Source organism: Eleutherodactylus coqui, chromosome 1, assembly GCF_035609145.1.
Source record: "Eleutherodactylus coqui strain aEleCoq1 chromosome 1, aEleCoq1.hap1, whole genome shotgun sequence".
NCBI lineage: Eukaryota > Metazoa > Chordata > Amphibia > Anura > Eleutherodactylidae > Eleutherodactylus > Eleutherodactylus coqui.
Window position 1 is genome coordinate 175,844,446 of NC_089837.1, and position 8,030 is coordinate 175,852,475.

The following is an 8,030-nucleotide window of genomic DNA, read 5'->3' on the forward strand; positions in this document are numbered from 1 at the left end:
TGGTATCAGACCAGGCAGTCTGTAGGCGGCTTTAGCCAGATAGAGAATATGAGGAAATAGAATGACTCCCTTCAATCAAAAGATATCACTTATATTTATTTCAAAAGTTCATCCGCCTGAAACATCATCTTATTTTATTATTTTTTTCCAATCTGCATTGCGGTGATACTCTGCAGACAACCTGTTGTGTGACATGAGACAACAAAATGTCGCGGCAAAAATATATGGCCGTCTAGGGAAAGCGGAGTGTACCTTGTGAATGACGTCATATGACCCATGCTACGGCGGTAGCCTGATGAGGGACAGCAGAGTGTGCCCTGTGACTGAAGTCTAGGTGACCCGTGCAGTAGGGCTGCCACACCTAGAGTTCAGTACGTCATATGACGGAGGAATTAAATGACAGAGCCCACACAGTTATGGATTCATCAAAGAATTCCCAACAAATCGATGTCGGGCATCTTTATTTATAGCCCCCTTACAATGGGGTGTCGCAGCATCATTGGACAATTAACTATGCAGTTTATTGGTTAGTTTCCAATCCAACATTTGTCATAGGTCAACTTAACCCTTCATTTGCATACCTTCCAGAATCTTCCAAGTCAGCAGTGAATAACCTCTTGATGGAGTGCTGAGGGGCCCAAGTAGCTCGAAGTTCTTATCTTATCAACACACATGTATTCCCTGTACTTTAGCAAAGCATGTGGTCGGCCATTTTGTGTAGTCCTTTTCATGACTCTGTGGCGTAATATTAAATATTACTTATATACCCACATTTACATACATATAGGCACACATACATACATGTGCACCTTCATATATACATACACATACATATGCACATATATATATATATACATACATGTATATCCATATATATACACATCCACATATTTCTAGTTTATGAACATTATTCTCTAGTCTTAGTGTGAGGCGTCAACCCCTCCCTTAGTATCTTGTTATTCCTAGGGCCCCTTCAGCTAACATGTGGAAGCTTCTTGATATTCTTATCTCATCTAGACATATGTCCCTAGTTTGTGAAGTAACTTCTCCTGGTATATTTCAATGGCGTCTCTAATTGCGCAGTTTTAATTCATATAACAATTATAATACCTTAATTTCCATTACATCTCCTCCTCTTATATGATTTGAAACTGGGCAATGCAATCTTCCTGCGGTGGCTTCTTAACGTCCTCCTCTTCACAGTTAGTAAAATATATATATTCACAGAACACATTATATTCTATGTTGCTATTATCTTATGCTTTTGTCAAAGATGACTCCTGTGATGACAGGTGTCTCATTACCAGTTCCTGGTCTCGTAGGTAGTTATAGTGAATCACTTTTTAACATACCAGAGAGCATTACCTGGACCTTGGTTACTTGCTCCTTAAGAGAACAGCGACGCACATGATTTATTCTTACATCATGTATATACTCACCCAATATGCTACTTGATATGTCAACTCCTAAAGCTTCACACACTATACTCTAACTCCTAGAGTTTACATTTCTAAGAAACACAACACTTTATTATCTTCCCGATCAGCCCTATTACTGCTACTCTTAATATTTCAATATATGTTAACTCAAAGACACATATACAATTTTATTATCATGACACAAATGTGTATTCTTCATTGTTTCCACTGTTTTGAGATCACCTCTGCTCTCCTACTATGTTATACCACGCAAATATCTCACTCTCCTTCCCGATCCCAAACTAAACTATCCTACAGGGGCAGGTTGCCTTACCTAACACTGGGAGAAGGGCATAAACGCCTTGGGCTCTCTTCAGGAGTCCACACCCTTTACCCATACAAGGTAACACCCCATAGGGTATCCCCTCGCTGGAACCTATGGCAGCTATGCTATCCCTGGGTAGGAGAAGGAGCGTGCGTGTGTCTTCATGAGACAAGCAGAAGCGGAACACAATATTGTAAAGAGGTGTTTAGGAAACACATTTCAAAGTACAGTCCATCTTTGTTCAGCTGTCCATAATTCATGCAGAATGCACTCTTTGTAAGCGAACAGTACTTGCTGCTTTGCTTTATGGCTCAATAGCTTCATAGATTAGGTCAACCAGTATGATAGACATCATGGAGATTTCTCCTTGGAGATGATACTGGAGGGACAACAATTCCACAATGTTAGAAGAACACATAAATATTAGACTTTTTAAAGTTTATATTTGTCTGTTTCCCAGTCTCAATCTGTGATTCATAATTTGTGTTTTTCATCAATCAGATAATATTTCTTCAAAAATGCTCATTATTGGTCATTAAGTTAGACTGAGCATATTTATACATCTCTCAACCTACATTCTATAGCTTTAACACTCTAATTAGGCTGAGCAGCTAAGCTGGCATTTTAAAATTCTTAACACATTGTATCACAATCCAAACATTAAACACTGAGGAGAATAAATGAATGGCGTCTACTGGGCCTGTAGATTTACTGCCTGAGCCTCATTTGCTCTAGCCTGAGATCATATCAGTAAAGTTCAGTACTCCCACTGCAATACCTGTTGCCCCCAGTAGGGTGTCATACCATTACCCCTTCCCCATTATTATTATGAGGATAATTATTACATTTATTTTACATAGGATACAATGATACATGATTACTCTCCTGCCATGGTCACTCTCTGGCAGTGACCAGCGTGAACCCAGTTTGTTTTCCCTTCAGGCTTCACTGAAGTGGCTGTTATCATCAGAACATGTTTCCAATATCCTGGCTCCAGAACATGTGTTGTATACACGGAGTCAGGATCTGGAAGGGAAGCAAACACTGATTTATGCATCAAATATAAATGTTTCTACAGGGCCTGGACATATCCAGAGAAAGTACAATACTGTATAAAAGCCGTTATTTCTATTGTCTCTGGAATCCCATACCCACAGAATTACCTCGTTCAACAATTCGGTTGCTGCCTCTGTAGTGGCAAAACGATACCTGATTGGACAGGCCTTAACGTATACAGATAAGCTGTCAACACAGATATGGCATAATATACAAATTTGCAACCTTTAGAAGTGGGTAGAGCGGCCCAGGTGTGCCTCTGTGCTGTCTTTACTACTCTCCCTATGTATGTAAAGCACAGGTCATATGCTCCTGGGTATACCTGGCAGCGACCGTGCTGAATCCAGGAACAATCCAATGTTGAGACACAAGGTTTCACATCAGTCTTTGACTGGTGTGTTTCTCTGTGTGCACAATGGGCCATCATCGAGTAGAGGGCATGAGAGAGACATAGTCAGTGGTCTCCTCACACAGGCCGGCATCCGTCTGGCTTGCCCCTGCCTTCATCCAGCAGCTCAGTTATGAAGCTCACTGGAGGGGCCGGGGTTACAGGTTTGGACGTTGACCTAACCCTCTTCCCTAGGTCTTGCTACAGCTGCCTTGGCAGCAGCGCCCACACGTGCGTTTCCTTTTGCTTCTATTCTGTCCTCCTCTAGTATCCCTAGCTATGTAAGCAACATAAGAGCCTGCATGTTAGGCCGTAGTTTGTGTATATGGCTGCCTTACCCTCTGCCGCTCTACATGCTTCTGTCAGGGCCTTCACTTCCGCCTCCTGTGCTGACAGATGAGGTGGAAATGGTTCTGCTTGTTACCTCATTCTGTGTGACTGCTGCATACTGCTGTACCTGCCATGTTCCTGGTATCCTCAGCCATCTACAAAACAAAACTTAAAATCTGAGTTAGCCATCAGTTCATCATTATACATATTCAAACCCCTCAGTTTCTTGTGACATGAGGGTAATGCGGTCAGGTGACAGGAGTGCATCCTATTACTGTAACTAAAAAAAAAACTAAAATATTCTCAGTCTGTCTCCCCCCTTCTAAATCCAGCGGAAGACCGAAGTGCGGTATAGCACCCAACCCAGCCACATGGCTTCTGCCTGATTTAGAAGTACACCACACCCCAATCCAACATTTGGGGGTAGAAGAAACTGTACACATGTTTTAAAATAAATACCACAATACTGCCCTGATACATATACTGGGCATGTCCCTGACATAAAAATGTGTTAATCCTATATATTTATTTATCTCTCCGCCAATTAGGAATGCCAGACAAAACCAAGAGTCTGACTGTAATATACCTGTGAGGACTGTATAGCACTTGAAATAAGCAGAACTAATACATATATTCTCAATATATATCATACACAGCCTGAGCTGTACATTTTCTATGTATGTTATAATTATTTAGTACTCATGTTCACAATTTTTTGTAGTACAGGTGAAATACTAATTTACCAAGGGTGTTACATGCATCATTCTGTCTGGTCAGCTAAAACTAAGAGTCTATATTGTAATGCTGACATTCTTACCAAAACCGTGACTTCCCAGCAGTGGCCACCTACTGGTTGTGAGAGAGGCAGAAAACAAAATATATATAAACCATGTACAAATACTATAGAGATATGCAGTTATTAAATGTAAAGGGAAAGTCTATCAACAGCTCAGATAACAACAAAACATATAATACTGCATTCTGAACACATTATGTGAGGGGGCAGCGGTTGGTGGTCTCCGTATGCAGATGTCTCACCAGTACAGCAGGGTAACAAGTCCGTAATATTAACCTGTTATGCTGGACCGTAGGTTGTCTATACAGCGTCCCATACCTCCGCCCAATCTCTCTCAGCTGTGTTATAGTCTTTCTCTTTTCCTGGATGTCTAGTATCTGAGCATAAAGTTGCTTGCGAAGATTGTCATTGTCAAAGTTAACTTGTATAAACTCTGTCCACTGTCCCAGTCCAGTAATTGTCTGCGTATGCGAAGATGTTCCGTCATCTGTCACTACTGTGTCTGTATAGTCTAAGTTATGGACACTAATATAAGTCAATCTATTGCAATCAGCGCATCTGACAGGGGTGCTTATTGTCTCCTGGATTATCTGCCTAGTGGGCGTTTGAACACATACTTCCCCTTCCCCCTCATTTCCCAGTGAGCCTTCCATGATCCAACTGGTTATTACTAAGCCTCAGGTGTATCCTGCAAAACCATGTACAAATGTCATCACATAGGTGGATGCTCCCCCCCCCTTTGTCTATGCACAGCCGTCTGGGGCTGATACCACCCCAGTGCCGTCACGACGGGTCACTAGGCGAAAAAAAAATCCACCTCCGTCTTGTACCCTATGGGGTTGATACCACCCCAAAGTGACCAAGATGGGTGATGATATAAAGCTTAATATAATGGCTCACTTCATCGTCCTACCCAGGTTGCGCATACCCAGGTCACGGTGGTGAATAAGCTGAATTTCACCTACCTCAGGACAAAAAGAACTTATCACTCAGAGAAACAACAACATTTTAGCCGGCCGGCATCTATACATTGGCATCCATGCCATACATGTATATAGTTATGGGAAATGGGGGCAACTCAACTGCTACTGCTGTTCATACATCAGTGACTTAAGGGCAATACAGTACATTGAGTCATTGTCCAATTCACGTCTCTGACACAGTGAAATTGGATTACACATATACACTTATAATGCTGGGGAATTATCAGCTGCTGAAGACCTACAGGCACCTCACAGCAATCTATCAAATATGTGTTGTTAACAAAAATCATAAAAACTCCACTAGGAATGCAATTAATTAAATTAAATTAATTAATTAATTAATTAAGTAATAATGTAAAATATATATATACAATTCTCCCCAAGTTGCGGTGACAGCAATAAACTCTTATCTATACATATTCAGTCTCTAAGAAGTCAATTGGCAGTCTACCAAAATTAGTGTAATCTGCTACAGACGGGTTGCGGTAAGTTAACTCATTGCAACTGACAAGAACGCGCTCATCAACAGTAAGTTATTTGAATAACAGCGTCTTTAAACTAATTTAACTGCACTGTATCTTAAGTTGTGTCACATATAACGGTCAAGTCAGTCTTGTCATCTGGGTCATTATATAGCGTGCACGTGACATGTACATATATATCTGCAGGCTGTTCCCTTCTGTATTGTCAGTCTATGAAATGCTTAAAAGGTCTTATTCCCTCAGTCAAGGGAGTCTCTGTACACGCAAAACTTTGTCATCACATATAGAATAGTCATTAACACATTTAGACATACCATAAAAGTGTCAGTCTAAGACCTTGCAGCCAGCGACAGTCAATACAGGAAAAGTTACACAAAGAGATGTGGCAGAGCACATAGGAGGGAACAGATAAGCACATTTAAAGCAGCAACATTCACTAAGTGTACACTAAACAGCGCATCACGTCACACACCAAACCACAGAACAGGGAGCAGAGCTCAGGAGACAGGCAGTAACACAATGGGTTACTTACCGCGGTCTCTCTGTGTCCTGGTCTCCACCTCCGGAGCGTCCGTGGCTAGGGGTGCTGTTGTGAGGCCCGCTTCATTCTCCACCAAAAATGTCGCGGCAAAAATATATGGCCGTCTAGGGAAAGCGGAGTGTACCTTGTGAATGACGTCATATGACCCATGCTACGGCGATAGCCTGATAAGGGACAGCAGAGTGTACCCTGTGACTGAAGTCTAGGTGACCCGTGCAGTAGGGCTGCCACACCTAGAGTTCAGTACGCCATATGACGGAGAAATTAAATGACAGAGCCCACACAGTTATGGATTCATCAAAGAATTCCCAACAAATCGATGTCGGGCATCTTTATTTATAGCCCCCTTACAATGGGGTGTCGCAGCATCATTGGACAATTAACTATGCAGTTTATTGGTTAGTTTCCAATCCAACATTTGTCATAGGTCAACTTAACCCTTCATTTGCATACCTTCCAGAATCTTCCAAGTCAGCAGTGAATAACCTCTTGATGGAGTGCTGAGGGGCCCAAGTAGCTCGAAGTTCTTATCTTATCAACACACATGTATTCCCTGTACTTTAGCAAAGCATGTGGTCGGCCATTTTGTGTAGTCCTTTTCATGACTCTGTGGCGTAATATTAAATATTACTTATATACCCACATTTACATACATATAGGCACACATACATACATGTGCACCTTCATATATACATACACATACATATGCACATATATATATATATACATACATGTATATCCATATATATACACATCCACATATTTCTAGTTTATGAACATTATTCTCTAGTCTTAGTGTGAGGCGTCAACCCCTCCCTTAGTATCTTGTTATTCCTAGGGCCCCTTCAGCTAACATGTGGAAGCTTCTTGATATTCTTATCTCATCTAGACATATGTCCCTAGTTTGTGAAGTAACTTCTCCTGGTATATTTCAATGGCGTCTCTAATTGCGCAGTTTTAATTCATATAACAATTATAATACCTTAAAGGGGTGGTCTCGCGAAACCAAGTGGGGTTATACACTTCCGTATGGCCATATTAATGCACTTTGTAATGTACATTGTGCATTAAATATGAGCCATACAGAAGTTATTCCACTTACCTGTTCCGTTGCTAGCGTCCTCGTCTCCATGGTTCCGTCTAAATTCGCTGGCAGCTTGCTTTTTTAGACGCGCTTGCGCAGTCCGGTCTTCTCCATTCAGCACGAGCCGCTTCAGTGTGCTCCCCGCTACAGCTCTTCTGCGCATGCGCAGACGAGCTGTCACTGCTCGGGAGCGCGCTGAAGCGGCCATTCTGCACCATCCTCTGTTAGAGGAAGGTGCAGAAACTGGAGCTGCCCAGCGGAGAAGACCAGCCCAGCCCAGCCCAGCCCAGCCGCCCCGAGAAGCCTCCCAGGTAAGTGATGGGTCGGGGGGGGGGCTGCCGCTGCGCCGGGGGGGGGGCTGTCGCTAGGCCGGGGGGGCTGCCGCTGCGCCGGGGGAGCTAGCGCTAGGCCGGGGGGGCTGTCGCTGCGATGGGGGGGGCTGTCGCTAGGCCGGGGGGGCTGTCGCTAGGCCGGGGGGGCTGCCGCTGCGCCGGGGGAGCTAGCGCTAGGCCGGGGGGGCTGCCGCTGCGCCGGGGGAGCTAGCGCTAGGCCGGGGGGGCTGTCGCTGCGATGGGGGGGGGCTGTCGCTAGGCCGGGGGGGCTGCCGCTGCGCCGGGGGAGCTAGCG

The 8,030-nt window shown here is 43.5% G+C and overlaps 1 long non-coding RNA gene across 1 annotated transcript; it reads right to left on the reverse strand.

Moving 5' to 3' along the window:
* Nucleotides 1-414: 414 nt before the first annotated feature.
* On the reverse strand, nucleotides 415-7,697 carry LOC136628239 (uncharacterized). The gene is made up of 2 exons (XR_010792863.1): nucleotides 6,093-7,697; nucleotides 415-2,122 (listed from the first exon to the last, which is right to left on the reverse strand). It is a non-coding gene; the product is annotated as an uncharacterized lncRNA (long non-coding RNA).
* Nucleotides 7,698-8,030: the final 333 nt, after the last annotated feature.